Source organism: Heliangelus exortis, chromosome 8, assembly GCF_036169615.1.
Source record: "Heliangelus exortis chromosome 8, bHelExo1.hap1, whole genome shotgun sequence".
NCBI lineage: Eukaryota > Metazoa > Chordata > Aves > Apodiformes > Trochilidae > Heliangelus > Heliangelus exortis.
In genome coordinates, this window is record NC_092429.1 from 3315231 (window position 1) to 3332338 (window position 17108).

At 44.2% G+C, this 17108-nt stretch overlaps 2 long non-coding RNA genes across 2 annotated transcripts; one reads left to right on the forward strand and one right to left on the reverse strand.

Annotated features, from left to right (window-relative positions):
* Nucleotides 1-2405: 2405 nt before the first annotated feature.
* LOC139798866 (uncharacterized) lies at nt 2406-6933 on the forward strand. The gene is made up of 3 exons (XR_011727013.1): nt 2406-2548; nt 5199-5290; nt 6827-6933. It is a non-coding gene; the product is annotated as an uncharacterized lncRNA (long non-coding RNA).
* LOC139798865 (uncharacterized) lies at nt 3203-4738 on the reverse strand. The gene is made up of 2 exons (XR_011727012.1): nt 4583-4738; nt 3203-3823 (listed from the first exon to the last, which is right to left on the reverse strand). It is a non-coding gene; the product is annotated as an uncharacterized lncRNA (long non-coding RNA).
* Nucleotides 6934-17108: the final 10175 nt, after the last annotated feature.

Below are 17108 nucleotides of genomic sequence, written 5' to 3' on the forward strand. Positions count from 1 at the left end.
GAGATTTTGAGCCCTTCAGAGTTACTGAGATCAAATCAGTAGTGAAGGCAATCCCTGTAAACTAAGTAGAGACCTAAAATGGCTTACTTAATCAAGCCACATACAAAACAGAGCAGAAAACCCTGCTTGCATACATGTCGAGCTGTGCTGCCTAATCTATTTTATAATGTTTTGCAATTAACAGGCCAATGTTCATCAGCTGATAAATAATTAACAGCTGTTGTTGTTTCTAGGTCATGACGTAAAAGGCTTACATAGGACAAAAACTAGCTTGAATGGGTTGCCAAAACTCTGACCAAACACACATTTATATATCCAAAGAAAGAAATTTCTTTGAAAAATTGCATTTCATGAAATCTCCAAGGGAGCTGTCTTTATGAGTTTGCCAAACTTAATAGGAAAAAGTATTCACCTGTGCTTTTTGTCATCCAGGTGTTGGAAATCTAAGATGAAGGCTTCTCCTTTTCTACTGGCATTATTCAGACAAATCAAGAATCCAAGTGTAAACACAGGAGTTTTTTATGATTCACCTACAGCTCACCAGCATCTATAGCTCTTCTGACATTACACAGAGGAATGTCTGATATTTGCTCAAAAGCTTCAGATCTCAAAGGAGAGAGATCTGAATTTGGTGAGGTGAGCAGGTTGAACCAATTGTAATGGTCTACTTGTGAAGAAACTAAAAATGGACTTGTCAGCTCTGGTTACACACAGGAGATGCAGAAAACAGATTGTTTAGGAACCTTCTTTGAATTCATCTTGCTGTCTCATCAGCTTGCAACTCTTTTATTTGCTTACTTGCAGCTGTTTCGAGTGAGGGGAGGGTCTGCGTTGAGCCACAAATGCCAGCAAGACAATGCAACCAAAATCTGCACTGGAGGAGAGCTCAGTGGCTTCCTCCAAAGCTTTTTCTGATTTATTTATTTGTATATTACATATTCATCAAGTAATTATCAGCGTTCTTGGCTGAGAGAGGGGGATGGCTCCTGTTTACAGCACACACAATCATCTATGATTAAGTGAGTTCGTACCGTGCTCATGCAAAAAGTTGTCTCCCACACAGACAAGCTTTAATCCCATTGCAAAGACATCTTCTGTGCCAGAGAACCAGGTTTCTATACCGTGGTTTTGATCCAATAGCTTTGCACAGTTATCTTAGTAGCAGGCCAAGGAGCATCAGAAAGAAAAGGGTCCAAAACTTGAACATGTCTCCAAATTAAAATTCTGAAGCTATTGTAGACAGTTGAGGATAGATGTGATGTATTTGTGGCAGTGTGTGTCACTGAAGAGGTTTTCTGTAACATTTTGTACTATTTGGAGTTTCCTAAGTGTTGCAGGCTTCATGCCCAGGTATATCGGTTTGCTGTAATACAGCCAAGTGACCAAGGTGTGAAAAACTAAGGCCAGGTCAGTATCTGCCAGGATGGGATGGGATGCAGTCTCCCAGCCAACTGGTGATGGTTGGAAGTGATAATTGCTGCTATGAGAGAGCTGAATGCATTTGTGGTTTCTTCTCCTATTTTTTATAATAGTAGCTCAATGGTGAATGTGTTCTTTAACCACAAAGTCTTCCAAATTCTCTCCTCTGCATACTGACACATCCTGTCTTACTTGGGTTCAACTTCACCTACCTGTTGGGTATCTCCTAAGTAATCTTGATTCAGCACTGGGACCTCATCCTGGTATTGGCATGTCTGTGTATGGTGAAAAATAGAGATGTTTGTTTTCTGTGCCTTGCCAGCACTGAGACCACTTACCCTCTGTCGTATATAAATATTGAAAGAGCTGGAGATGTGTCTTGGCTGATTTGATACCCCAGGGTAAAAATACAGACTTAGACTTGTTCTGGACTCATGTAGCCTCTTGCAGGTGAGATGACTGTGTCCATTGTAACTGGTGGTGCATATAAATGCTGAAAGACCTGGAAGGATGAGGGTGGTTGATCTTCCTCTCTGTTGATGGGAAGGAACCACAGACTGGTGGCAGCAGAGCCATTTCAGCACTGTGTCTGGTGTGAATCCAGTTTGTGCAAGGCTAGGCCATGGTTCCCAGTGAAGCAGGCATTCAGCTTCCCAGTTCAGGCAGTCTAATTATCCTGATCAGAGGATCCTCAGAGGATCGTGGTGGACATTTACTGATGTATGTAGAGGGGCCTTCCTTATAGGATGCTTATCCTTATCAAACTCTGAAGAGGCCACTGCAGTAATGTGATCACAGCCTGTGCCACCAGTGGTTGCAGTGTCCTCAAAATCAGCAGGAAGGCTGAATGTGTGGATTAGGTCAGAAATGGCCCGAGGTAGCCAGGGGTGGCCTGTGTATGAGCACAGTAGCTGTAAGGTTTTGTCTCTTGTTTCCTTTCAGTAGCGACTTAGATTTTATTCTTTCTTCTCCTTTATCTTTCAGATCTCTCTGAAACCATCTTGTGCATCATCCTGCAGAAGCAGAGTTCTCTCTTTTGGAAAGAACAGATTTCAAAAGCACGGTGGCTGTCTCCACCCTGCTGGTGGTGGGGTCCCCCTGCTCTTCCCAGATGTTCTTAACCCTCCTGGTACGTACCCAAACCCTCCATCTCACCCACCAAAGGAAACCCTGTGCCTTTAAACTCCCTCCCCACGGCGGGTGCACACTTTTCTGCTTATTCTAAGCTGACAGGTTTAACATGTTGTCTGCCTGGTCACTGGAGAGAGGCACCTCTGGCAAAAGTTCAGAAGTCAGTGTTTTGGAAAGATTGGTTTGACCAGCTCTCAAGTGAGAGCAAATCCCAGACCAAAGGCAGTCAAATCTTCAATGACATTTAACCGCTGTGGTGCTGTAGCTTCCTGACATCCTTTTAACCTGGAGAGGAGTGTTAATTGCATTTGAACCTTCAAGTTTTATTTATTGGGGGTTTTTTTTCTGCTCTGTTGGCAGGGGGAACTTGGGGTAGAGAGAGAGGTTGTTTTGATTTAATTCTAATTAATTAATCAGCTTGTGTATGGTTCTGGCCCAAGACTACAGGACAGACTAGACATTTTGGATGTTGCCTCAGTGTTAAGAATTCTGTAATATACAGTGTCTCAGTAAGTCCCTTTACTGCTTCTTCAAGGCTTTTTAGTGAAGGCATCTTAAAATTTACTGCATCTTGCTCTGTAAAATTGCCAGTTCATAAACTTTTTTCTCATCGTTTGGTATTTACATTGAAGGGTAAGAATTTATTTAAAAAAAAAAAATTAAAAAACACATGACAAGTAAAAAGAGCATGCAAACAGTTAATAGTGAGTGGTGCCCAAATTACATATTTCTTAAACTCATGGCCTACTTTACTAATCAGTTGTCATAAGATGTCAGATGGGGGCCCGTCACTGAAGAATTGCAGAACGCAGCCAGTGAAGCAACTAATTAGTTGGACAGTGGCATGGAGGTGTGTGTCCCCAAGGAGCCAAAATGATCAGAGCAGGTGAAGAAAGTTTGGACAGATCAGTATCTCCATAGTATAAATCCTGACACTTGGCTGAATCACAGGGATGCCAAGGGTCAGGGCACCACAAGTCCTCCACCAGGGACTGAGCATAGCAAGGGGCTGCAGTGCTGCTGTCTCCAGAAAGAAAGGCAAGTCAGCTGAATGCTTGAAGGAACAGGAGCTGAGATGTGCAGGAATTAGAATAGCTGAGCAGTTTCTTGGTTTCATTCAGGAGAGCCTGTAGCTGGCTGGCTTGCTCACTGATGGCTTGTTACTCACTCCCAAAGCTTTTGCTCCCCAGCCAGTGCAAGAGTGGGTGTTGATTATTCCCTGTAAAGCACCAGACATGTCCACCATCACAGGTGGGTCATTGAGCCAGCAGAGCTGAGGACAAAAGGCAGCAGTAAGGGTTGCTCAGACCTCTGGAACAAACATAAGAGCCTCTGTTCTGAGTTAAAAGATGAAAAAGACTGAAGCTTGTAAACTTCCATAGGTCTCCTTTAACACAATTTAAGTTGATTTACGAGTGCTTCATAGCTTTTTTTCTCTCTTATCTTCATCGCATCCTTATAGAGGTTCACCCCTTATGCACTTCTGGAATTTTGTCTCCCTATATAAACCCCAGAAGGGCAAAACCAAATCTCTAAAACTCCTCTGAAGGGAGAGCCTCCCCAGCCTGCAGGACCTGAGAGAGGGTCAGCCTGGGACACTGAGAACCCCTTCACATCAGCAGGTCATTTGCTTTCACAGCAGAAGTTAGAATCTCTTCCTCAGCCTCTTCTCTTTGGGTAGATGGAAAACTCAAAACCAGGTGTTTGACTTGAGACTTCAGTGCAATGAATCCCCAGTGGAAAATCATTGCAGTGCTCTGATTTTCAAAATTGTTATTGCACACTTTATGAGCAGTTGCACAAGATGGGAAGAACTGTCATAGTAAGTATTAATAATTAATATTAAGCTGTATTGTTGTACTGATAAGGGATAACTACATCACAGGAATTATCAGGAGATAGGTTTATAGACCTGAAGGTCACTTTTGGAGCCTTGCTTTTGTAACTGCTTAATTCAGTGCAGTGCACAACTTCCACCAAATGGGATGATGAAACATTTGGTCTGGATCAGCACTTTCAGGACTGGCCTTACCTGAGAATGGGGATGCTGATGGAGGACAAGTATCCTCCTGCAATTGTGTGGCCAAGGCTTGGGGGATGGACTTGGAGGATGCCTTGGACAGGTACCACATGCCACTGGCAGGAACACACTCAGCAAACCCATGCAAATGCTGTCTGGAGGTGTAAAAGTAAAAGAACACCAATTGTTTTCATCCTGTTGAATTCAGGCAAGGTACTTGCTCAAGGGACAGATTCTCACTTTCAAAAAAGCTGCTTCGACCTCTGAGTTGCCAAATTCCTTCCCCCATTACCTCCCATCTTTCTTTCCAGTATAGCACAGCTACTCTGAGTCATTGTTTATCTAATTTAATTAACATTTGCCAGTGCCTGCAACCTAAAACACTGTCTTAAAACATTTGCTTGAAAAGCCTCCTTGTCCCAGAGCTGTCATTTTTTTAGCATGATGGATAATGGATAGAAATAATTATCCTGAACAAGGTTAGACAGCTTAAATGATTTGAGCTTTAAGGAATTAGTAAGCTTAGCTAAACATCTTATTTTTCAAGACATTAATAATATAAACACGGTGATGACCGTAATGGATCATAAAATCTGTAGTCTCCTAAAACCAATGTGGTCTCTCACAGGTAGCTTTGTCTGCAACACCTTCACCCAGGAAGATTTAAATCAGCTCATCAGATCATCTGATCCATCATCAAACCTGCTGAAAGGACTGCAGGTAACTTCATCCCAGAGAAGATGCTTCCAGGGCTGTGAGCCCTGGTGTCCAGTTCAGCTGGTCAAGGTGGGAGAACATGCATGCATGGGTTCTTGGGAAGACCTGGGTCCATGGAAGCCCAGTGCTACAGCCACAGTCTCTGTAACAACCCTGTGAAAGGCCAGAAAAAAAATCAGGAGGTAGAGGCCTTGGTGTAAACAGAGTTATTTCATATTTACAGAGGTACAACACAGGGTAGAATTGGGCTCACTAATTGCATTATTTCCCCAGCCCATGACTTTGGGGAAAAGTTTTGAATTAATCATTGACCTTTAGCTTTGAAGAAAAACAGAACTTTAGCATGATAGTGCCAAAAAAAAAAAAAAAAAAAAAAAAAAAAAAAAAAAAAGTAACAATTTGTAATTGCTTATTTTCACTCCTAGAAGCCCAGGTGCAGCCAGGCCTCTGCAGTGCTTTGAGCTGCACAGGAGTGGGCTCTCCTCCAGGGAGTCTCAAAACAAGGCAGACAAAGAAAGCATGGAGAAAAACAGGCACCTGGTGGAGCAGTGACAAGCCACATGCAACAGGAGATGGGAGATGCCTCCTCAGTGCCCTGCTCACTGCACTGTGACACCTTTCAAATAACAAACCCCACCTCTGCCCAGCCATCCTGCAGGGACCTGGCCCCAGGAACAACATCTGGGTTCCTGTAGTCTAAATCCTTAAATGCATTAATATGATGGAGCTTTCAACTAAAGATTGATTTTTATTTTTTTTAATAATTTTTATTTGCCAAATTTTATATTTTGGGGTCCTCTAGGCAAATTATATAAAAACCTTCATCCAAAAAATGCCCCCTTTTGCTTCTAAGAGCAAAATAATTTCTTTTTTTTTTTTTAATGGAGAGTTTGGAGATCCACTTGGTAAAATCCAAAAGTTTCACTTTAATCCTCACTTTCTACTTTTTTTTTTTTAATTTTCTTTTTAAAACATCTCTGCATTGGTATGGAACGATGTAAAATTCCTGTAGCAAAGTGCAGTTTTATTGCTCCAGAGCTAGCATCAAGTGGAATGGGTGGCTGTATTTCAAGTGAGGAGCTGTGGCAGAGTGCAGCTTGCAAATGGCAATAGAGTCCAGAAATTGAACTCTGGCCTTTCTTTTCAGTGCTCTTTTTATTATTAAGTCACAGAAAATGTAAAATGTTACGGGGGCCACTTTAAATCTACACTTGTTTGTACAGCATCTGATGAATATGTGATGCAGAAAAGAAATGTGGGGATGCTGAAAATAAGAAAAATACTGGATTTTGAAGTATCAAGTAGTTAATGAGATACAGTTAATTCCAAAGTTCTTACCTGAAACAGAAGTACATGGCTTTGGTGCACTCTTGAATCTGTGGGGCATCTCTGGGATACGTGCCCTCTGGTATCTCAGAGGACAGGACAGCTCTGTGGTGTGGCAGCAAGCAGTGATGACCTCAGCTCTAGCAAAAAAATGTTATTTTTTAATCATTTTTTATATTTTTTTATATTATTTTTTCGATGTTTTTTTTCCAGACTTGAAATAAATCAGTCAAGAACTGAATTGCCCAAAACTTTTTATAGTGCTCATGAAAATGCTGGCCCAGACAGGCAAGAGCTTGGAGCCATCATTCACACCAGCATCCAGGTAGGATATGAAAGAGGGTTGGGTGGAGGATGCCTGCAGGCTGCCATTAGCACCTCCAAATTATATGAAGCCTAAATGTCTGGTTGATGCATCTAATTTAGACTAATGAATTTTGCTTTGCTTTTAAGGGCCAAGAAGTTTCAGCTAGAGCTGGCTTTGGTTCCCCTGCAGGACTATGGCTCAGTGCAAGTGGATCATGGTATGACAATGATTTTATTGTTTTTTCTGCTTTATTATGACTCTTGCAGCCATCATGTTAGAAAGGTACATCCTGAATACAGTTCAGAGGTGAGATCTGCATGTTCCCTGCCCCTGTACATAAGCTGGGCCTGGGGAAGGGTCTTCCCCACGGATATTCCTGAGGCTGCAGATCCCTGGGGAGCTTTCCATGAGGCTTCTCATTACCAACACTAATTGCAGACAGAGTAATGAGAGGACAGAAACATGTCTGTGCTGCTCCCTTGCTCGGATGAGACCCCATTGCCTGTTCCTTCCAACCTACAACAGTGCAGGTGACCCACCACTAGCATTTACCCCTTGTTTCCTCTTTTCCCATTAGGATCCAGCCTTGCTCAGTGTTTTGGGTAATTATCCCTGTCCAGACAGGTTTTAGCATCTCCCAGAACAGAAAGCAGAAAGAGGGAGGTGAGCTCAGTCCCTTTTCCAGGCAAGGACAATCACCCCTAACACAAGCACCATGGAGGCAGTAATTTTAAGTCATTATTTGTACCTTTATAACCCAGGATAAGAAATACAATGCAAATATCACTCCTATTCCTAAGCCCTTAACCATGGTGGAAGAGAAACCTCCTGCAGAAATAAAAGTTCCCTGTGCTCTGGGCTGACCTGGGCCCCAGACCAATTTTTGTTTCTCACCAGTGCCAAACACTCCTGCACTCACCTGCCTCCTCTTTAGCCTGGTCACAAGACCATGCCTCTTGCTGTGGTGATTGCTCCCATGGGAGGAGTTGTGGATCCCCATGCCAAACGTGCTGGGAAAGAGTGGAAAGGGCTGATCCCCCTGCTGTAGTTTCTATCATGCTTTTAAATGTGTTCTAGTTTCCACAATCCCATTGTAACTGGTTTTTGCCCTTCTCCTAGCCTGAGAAAATAACCCAGTGTTCAATATGATTTCCTGATGGTCTTTTAAATGTGCAGTGGCAGAAGCAATGTGACTGCTAAGGAGCTTTTGCCTGTTTTTTCTGTGCCTCAAATGAGTGGCAAGCAACCCACTAGCCACCTTGACATTTCCAGTGCTATAAATATTCACAGTTTGATTTTTCTGTAGATCAGAGATGGGTGGGTCAGATGGAAGAGATCACTGAGGAAGACAGTCCCATGATGCAGAGATGCCCCGTGGTGGCAGCTGCTTATCTACCACAAAAATGAGTTAGATGAATTGAGATTTTGATGGGGCACCAAGCCTGTCTGTAGCAGCTTGGGAAGTGGCTGGAGAGATAGTGATGAAAAGTGAAATGAGGAGTTACTAAAGCTGAGGTCTGTGGTGTAAAGTAAAACATGCCATAGATGGAATCCTGCTGCTTAAAAGGTAATAGTGAAAGTCTTAGTATTGCCAGAGGGCTCTTGCTCTCCAGCTCTTGTGGCACTGAGGATCATTGCAGTTCTGTTTCAGGAGATGGCTGGAGAGGAGGAAAACCCCAACTGAGGGATGGGGAAGCAAGGTGTGCACGAGACCCATGGGTGGCAGAGGTGCTCATCCACAAACCTGCCCTGTGGAGCAAGAGGAGAGCCAGCTCTGCCTCTTGGCCACAAACAGAAACCAAGGGAAAGGAACCCTAACACACGATGTGTGTTACTCCTCAGCTTTTTCTTTCAGTAGCACAGTTGGGTTTTGATGCAATTTGTTTCTCATGTTTGTGGACGTGTAATGTAAGGCAGAGCACTCATTATTGGGGAGCCACAACCAAGAGATGAATAACACAGTTGGGTGCCAATGTTAGCATTGGCCTTGCACAACCATCGTGTTGGCAACCTGCATTAATTGCTCGTGGCAAAACCAATGAGTTGGTTTTCCTTAGCAAATACTTTGTAATTACAGAGTGAGTCCAACAAAAGCAGTAGTAAAATATAATTATGTAGTTACCTTTTTTTTTTTTTTTTTTTTCAGTTACCAGGTCATTCTTGGGTATATGTATATATATAATTAACATGTTGCTGCTGGGTGGCTGGGAGAAGCCAGGTTTTGGAGCAGGCTTTGTGTGTGTGTGGGGTGGTTTAACGAAGGAAAAGGTAAGTTCTGTGCAAACTTAAATTTTCTGAATGAAAACTCAGCCAGCTCAGGTTGGCTACTGAAAAATCAGATGAGGGCAATCAAAATGCTGTGTTCTGGGTTGGTGTGGGATCATGCTGATGTACCAAAGTCCAGCAGCCTCAGCTGGATCCCCTGATCTGAGAGCATCATGGTGCCCTGTTGTATGTCCCTCTAAATATACACAGCTGGGACTTGATTTGTTTTCTATATATAAAAAAAGCAGTATTTTAGCATTTGGCTGAAAACAAACACCAGCTAATGTTCTTTATGCCTGTTAAATAGGAAATCAGTGGATAACAATGAGTGAAAAATACTCTAATAATTTGGGATTTTGTTGATAATAACATAGATCTTTGCCCCATATTGTGAAATACAAGCAACTAGCCAACTCGTGATATTTAGAAAAAGTGGGATCTTCTGAATATTCCAGTGGAAAATGTTGAGTTGTTTGTCCATGGTGGGTTTAGTTTTAGGGGTTCACAGCAACATCTGCTTTGGTGCCATTGATGCTGTAAGATCTAAGTCCTATTCCCAAATAGCAGTGTTTTCCCAGGTGAGGAATCAGGTTAGAAAAGTGCCTCCCTGTTGGGTATGTTTCAAGGCTTTCTCACTTGTCCTGCAGAAGGATGGGTGTCCAGGGGGAGGGAATTGTTTCCTCAGACATCTCCTGTTCCTTGCAGCTGGATCCAGTCTCAGCTGTGAGTTGGGCCCAGCTCTCATGGTTTAGGAGGTGGTTTCCATAAAACCAGAACAAGGCTGATTTCAAGCTATTAAAGTCTTGGCTTTCAAGGCCTTGGTTCCCCCCCTTTGCACTCTGCTTAAACCCTGGCAGGTGGCTTTGTGGCTGCTGAATGTGAGCTTATTCTCTGTGCAAATCTGGAGTATTGCTGATTCCCACAGAACTGCTCCCCCATTGGAGCAGGGTGTGTTGAGCAGGACACTTGCCCCTGTCTCTCTCTGCAGTGCTTTCAGTGATTTTTTCACAGGACAGTTGACTTCTCCTAAATTTAAATTGTATTTCTATGGAAACTGTGAGGCTGGAAGAACGATTGGAGAAAATTTAATGGAATACTTAATGGCAGCCAGGGTAATGGCAATAGACAGACATATAGTGGGGTGGGGGATATCTCTGGCACCTCCTTAACAGCTGAGCTGCAGGTCTAGGCAGGTGGAATGAACCATCCAGTATCCACCACTCCATCTGCATACCCTGTGCACTCTTTACATGGTGCTCAGCAGCCTGTGGACCCTGGGACCACGGGCAGTCACGGCCACTGGTGCTGGGAAGCAACTTGGGCCAGCTGGCACTCGGAAATTGAAGTGGGATGTGATGAAAGCACACGGAGGAGCAGAGCCTGCCCCAGCTGTCCTGGTGCAAACTGCTGTGTGCCCTTGCCTGGGCGTGGAGGTCGGCGGTGGTGCAGCACTTCCCCAGCAGTGCCTGCATGAAGGCCATTTCCAACCCCCATAAAAATCTTTATGTCTCTGCCATCAGGATTCGGCGATGCAAATTTGCTGTGTCAAAGGAAGATGCTGCTGTAAATGAATTAGTACAAGAAGAACTTCTTATTTAAGAAGTGCTGACTCTGCACTCTCCCCTGTGCCCTCACTTTTAAAATTGAAGTCTGGGTTTGCTGCTCGCTCTGATCTATATTTAGATACTTGTAATTGAAGTTTTGCAGTCACATGGCTGCATTCTTGCATAGCTTCATGAAGCTGTTTTTTCACATTACGGAGATTTATACGTTTGCATTTACATATTGCAGGTGTTTCCATAAAAGCTTGGGATAGCCACATTAAGGAAGATGGCCTGGAAAAAAACACCCAAGAAGTGTTTAAAATCATACCAAGCACACCTAAAAACACTGTCCTGGGGCAAAAGAATTAAGTCACTGAAGAAACAAGAGAAAAGCAGACAGGTAAGACTGATGGATTCAGGCTCTTTGGGAGCACTCCTCCAGGCAGAGGGTCGAGTCATGCAAGGGCACAGCATCTCTTTGGGGTTGTATCTGATGTGATGCTCTGAGTAAGGTGCTGAGCCCCTGGCAGAATATTTCAAAATGTCAGAGTGCTGCAGTGCTGAGCTCATGCTATGTGAATGATAGCCTGATGAATTATATGCTGTACACACTACACACAAATCCTGTCCCAACCAGCCCTGGAAGAGGAGATAGCATTCTTGCTGGTGTGTCCTCTGCTCCAGGAACCTTGCCAGGAAGGCACACCATAATTCATGCTCTGCTGATGCTTTATAGAAGTTGCAGCCTGTACCTTGGCTGCTATGCTGCTGACCCCAGCATCCATGTCACCCACCAGCCCCCTCCAAGCCTGGTGGCTGCCCTCATCCCCCTCTGCCTCTCTGGGGAAGGCTAAAATGTCAGGTAGCCCTCTGGCTGGCACAGGCCATGCAGGCAATCCTGCTTTGCTTGGGCTCAGCACAGCATCAGACAAAGGTCAGGGCTCCATGCTTTCAGGTACACCTAGAGCTGGCTTGACCCAAGCTTTGCCCTCCTGGTTGCAGAAGCCTGCAGCTTGATGCAGAACATGAGGTGGTAATTCAGTGAGCTTCTCCTTAGCTGAAGAGCCCCTCCAGTCCCAGCCAACAGCTTCCCAAAGCAACAGATTATCAGTGATTGATTTAACCTGTTTCAGGACTCACTATCAAGCACCTTCCATGAGGCCATGCCAGGGAAACTGGAGGTTTCCCAGAGGGAAGGGAAATGGGATGATAGGGGAGTTTCACAGTAAACTGAAATACTTCTGAAACATTGAGGGGGACTGGCAGAAGCTTGTGAGGAAGAGTCTTGACTTCAGAGGGAAGACTTTTTATCTTCCACTCTCCATTCCTTTTTTCATGGTGTGCTGTAAGCCTGGCTGGAGGGCAACCCCTGGGGCTACCCCCATCCTCCAGATGGGGCCTGGCAAGGAGGGTGAGGAGGGTGGCCAGTGGGCAAGTGGAGCCAGGAACAGCCGGGTTGCCTGACTGCCTTTTGGGGGGACTTTTTTGTTTTTTGGAGGCTTGTTGCGGAACTAAAAATCTCCCAGTTTCCTGCTGCCACAGCCAAGGCTGGGTGCTGGCCCAAACGTGGGTCAAGAGTGACACCCTGTGGACAAGTTATTCTTCTCCCAACACTTCCAGGATTTCTCTCCTGCTGCTTTTTTTCCCCCTCTGGCTCTTCTCCCCCCTTTCCTTGCACAACCCTCCTCCGGCCCCCGCCTTGCGCACCCCCTCAAAAGTGAGGGACTGAGGAGAGCAGCCCCAAATCCTTCCTCCCTTTCGTTCCTTTTTATAGCCCCCTTTTTTTTTTTTTTTTTTTTTTTTCCAGAGTCAGCTCTGCTCATCCTCTGTCGCTCCCGGTCTCGGCTCGCCCCGGCTCCTCCGCCGCGCGGCTCATCAGCTGGAGCCGGCTGCGCTCCCGGGACTCGTAAATCTCCCGACTGCTCGCAAAATTTGGCAAGTATGAACCCAGGCTGTCTGTTTAGACTGGGAGAGAAACTGTAGGGGCTTCCCCACAGCAACCCCCTATGCCCTGCCTGTCCTCAGCATCTCCCCCAAGTTGCCCCCTGCTCCCAGGGTGAATATTCCCTCATGAAGAGGAAAAATCCTTAAAATAACAAATAAATAAATCTATAAAATAAAAAATATTATAAGCACTGCTGTAAGTAAGGACTCACTGTAATGGTCTCTTCCCAATCTCAGACCCACTGAGATTTTACTACACTGTTCTGATGCTCTTGGGGTTATCCCCAAGGAGCAAAATCTGGTGTCCCAGAACAGGCTGATTGACACCAGCTGACGTCCTGGAGAGGGTACAGCTCTATTTTAAGCAACAAATAATTCAGTTTTATATTGGTGAGAAATTCCTCATCACTCATTTAATTATGCGAGTCTAAAAGAAACCATAACATTTTGGCATGCCTGAGTGCTGAGAGTGGGAAAGAAGGGGGTGTCAAAATCCTTCCAAGAGTTTATGTCCTTTCTTACCCTGGCAATTTAACCCTGCCAAGTCTGTACAACCTATATATTTATATATGTATATACACACACATATATATATCCAAAAGCAGAGACTGGTTGGAGATTCCTTAATACCCTCAAAAGAAGCAAATATAAAGGCAGTAATTTTTTGCAGTGACATTTTTATGCCACCATTAACTCTACTCTAGTTAGTATAGTTTAACTTCAGCAGCATCAACTACCATGTGTTTTTGCTGAGAGAAGCTGCAGGGTTTGCCTGGACAGCCCACCAACATTCTCTGCCTTTTCCATTGTATGAAAAACCTGGAAGAGATGTCTGGTCCCTTCTGCCACTTCCAGCAATCCAGGCCTGAGCATGCATCCTTGTAAGATGAAAAGAAAGAAATCAGGTCTCCTAGTGCAGTCTCTGGGACTTTGCAAACTATATTAGGTCAAAAAAAAAAAAAAAAATCGAGTAGGGGGACAGCATTTTTCTAATCATATTCATGACCTACCATATGTTGTACTATAGCCTTAAGAGGAGGAGGCTGCATCTGAGAAGGCATGAGAAGTGCTCAGAAAGCATGAGAAAAAAACCCCAATATCTTAGAAAAATATGCATCATCCTGAGAACTGCCTAGTGAGCAGCAGGAGTTAGAAGATCACCAGGCAAAGAGTATGGGACAAGAAGCTTCTGGTGGCTGAAGGGTAGGTTGGTTTTTTAAGTTGACTTCACCAAGGAAATGAAGGTTGTGGCAGTGCTACTGAGCAGTGGGAAACAGGAGTCAGAGACCCCAACATAACCATGGGAAGCTGTATGCAATCCCCAATATAGACAGAGCTGGAATTTTCCCTCTTCTCTTTGAAGAGCCAAAGCCAAAGCTTGGTGGGAAACATTTTATCCCAAATCCTGCCTCTTCAGTTCAGATTAGGCCACTCTGCCTATACAAAGGTGCTTTTGAGTGTCCCTTTTTGGTCTCATTGCACAGTGGGATGATAGAGCTGTGTACCAGGGAGCAGGTTGTATATTTCACCCCAGAGATGCCTGCACTTCAGAGGAAATTTTGTTTCTTGTAATCCCCATCATTGTACTGGGTGGTCTTACTAAAGATGTGCAGCCCCAAGTGTGCCTAGCATGGAGGGCTTGGGAGGAGCTTCCCTGCTTGCTGTGTAACATCTCAGCTAAAAGAGCCATTTGCAGAATTAGAAACTGGGTCAGGCCAAAACAGTCCATTTTGGAATTTAAATTTTGTCAATTTGAGTTAAATAAAATAACTGTGCTGCCTGGTTTTCCAAGGATCATTTACTTTTCTGGAAAGTAGAATATGTTTTTGGAAAGTGTACAGGCATCTTGCAAGATGAGGGGCTCTGTGTACAACAATCAAGTTTTTGCCTTTTAATTAACACAGCTTTATGAAGAATTTGAATTCAGAATTTCTAAACAAAGGAACTATACAAGCCCCAGATGAGATCTAAACTGTTTCTAAAAGATGTTAAAAAAGAGAAAAATACTGGGCCACATGTTTTTTCTTATGTCTCTTGAGTCCATTTATTCCAGACATCTGACATGCAATTCAAATTTCCAATAGTTTTAGGTAACCATGTCCAATTTAGAAACCACAGCCTTCAGCTAAGCCTACCTACCTCCCAAATCATTCTGGGAAACCAGAGCACTTGCTGCTACTCTGCATTTTCAGAGCTGCAGAGCTTTGTTTTGTGTGTGCCATGTATACTTGGGTGGAGTTTTCTGGCTCTGTGCAACCCATTTAGCAATATATCAGAGGCCTGCAGTCAGTGGTCAGAGTCAGATAAATTATAGTTCCTAATGGAGAACCTGTTTGTGCTTTCAAAGGGTAAAACCACTATAAAATTGATCTCTTTTGAGATGCCTTTGACTGGGGTTGTCATATGGCAGTTCGGATGAGACGGAAGCAAAGGGCTCCCTGTGGATCAGGGACTAATGAGCTTTGTTTCTGCTTCTGGGACTCAGGCTGATTTCTTAACCTTACTCTGCCTGAGTGTTTGTGTCTTGAAAGTGAAGATTAAATAGGGTCTTCGTGATGGGCAAAGTCAAACTGCAGTGGAAATCCTATGTTTAGATCTGGGTTAATAATGTTCTGTTATGTGTCCTTTCCTAGTACCCCATAGAAACATCTTAGGTGAGGATTTAATAACATCTGGTAGGAGACAAGTGAGGCAGGGGATGCATTTAAGTGCTGCTTTCCACACCATCCTTCTCACCTTACTCCCTAAAACCTGGGTCATCCCACCCCACAGAGTCCAGGGCCCTGGTCAAACTCCTACAGTGCCATTCCTACAGAGACTGGTATTGAATGTCTTCTCTTCCAGGGCCCCAAGGAAATGCTAAATGACCGAGTGTTACTTCCAACAGAGGCTGGCTGAACACAAATTATGGAGCAGATTCTCTGCTGCTAAACCCCAAAGTCAGCAAAGACTTTGTCAGTCTTCAGCAATGAATCCTGTTTGGCTGGTAAGTGGCCATCACTTTGTCCTGTAATCTCTCATTCATCTCATCTGCTTTTATTTTCCCAGTTCTTTTTCCAGTGGGAGTGCTTATACACAGTCACAAACTCTACTACTTGGGGGGGGAAGTTTTGAATCAAATATAGTGCTATTAATTTCTTTTAAATGAATCATGAACCAGAGGGGGCAGCTAGTGGTGGCAAAACATCTGTTCAGCAGCAGCTTCTGACACCAGTGATCAAGGAAGGGGCCAAGAACAGAGCTGGTCCCTGGTAAGTTTTAGGGTCTGAGAACATGGGGAAAGCAAACGGAAAAGCTGGAAGAGTCACCTGAATCATTTTGCTATTGAATAGAGTTAACCAGGGGGTTCTCAGCTGATATTTGGGTCTGGGTGATATTTATGTCCTACAAAACCAGGAAAGCCAATTGCCACAGCCCCACTGACTTGGGGCAGCTTGTGCTGATTTTAAGGGCCGTATCAGCTCATTTTGAGCAGAAAACCAGTGGACAGATTATAGTTCCCCAGGAGGAACACAGCAACAGACTTGATTCAGCCTCTTTTTTTCTGCATATACGAGGGCTGAGAAGTAAAGAGGGAAATGCTGAGTCTGCTAAAACCCGTTCAGATTCTTGTGGGTGCTTTGGAGGAGCTGGTATACAATTATGAGGCCATTCTCTCTGCTGGCAAATTAACAGCTCAGAAAAATTACAACAGGGGGCAGGGGGAAAGACATGGAAATTCTGTTAATGAAACAGAACAATGAAAATCAAAGCTAAAGATGGAAGGAACTGAGTGGGCCCCATCCAGTTCATTGCCTGCTAGGCTGGATTTCTGCCTATAGTAATTTATGCCATAACCTTGGAAGTGAAAACAGATTTCATTTACTACTGAACAGTACTACTCTGTGTAGACAGAGTTCATGGCCTCACAGCATTTCTGAGAAGGTATTGTGGGATTATTGCTCCCACTTTGCAGATGGGCATGGTAATGCTGCTTGAATTCTTAAATTTAGGCTCTGGCAGCAGGGGATCTGAACTGGGACTTGGGTGTCTGGGAGCTGACCCCTGTTTCCTGCTGTCACACTGCCTGGCCATCATAGGAGATGTTGAGACCATAGAGGTCCAGTTAAGATTGGTCTTTTTGCATGCAAGACTCTGCACAAAGGTCACAGAATCACAGAATGGTTTGGGTTTAGAAGGAACCTTAAACTTCATCTAGTTCTACCTCCCTGCATGGGCAGAGGCACCTTCAACTGGACCAGGTTGTTCAAAGCCCCATGCAGCCTGGCCTTGAATCATCTCTTGCCCCAGGGTTTTGTCCTTCAAGGGTTTGCTGGCAGAGCTGCATGGAGGATACTCCTCCAATAGGCAAAAACCAACTTCCAGCTTCAAATACCATTCCAGGGAGAAAAGTAATCTGAAACTTTTGGCTTGCTTTTCTTTTTGACTGGGCTGA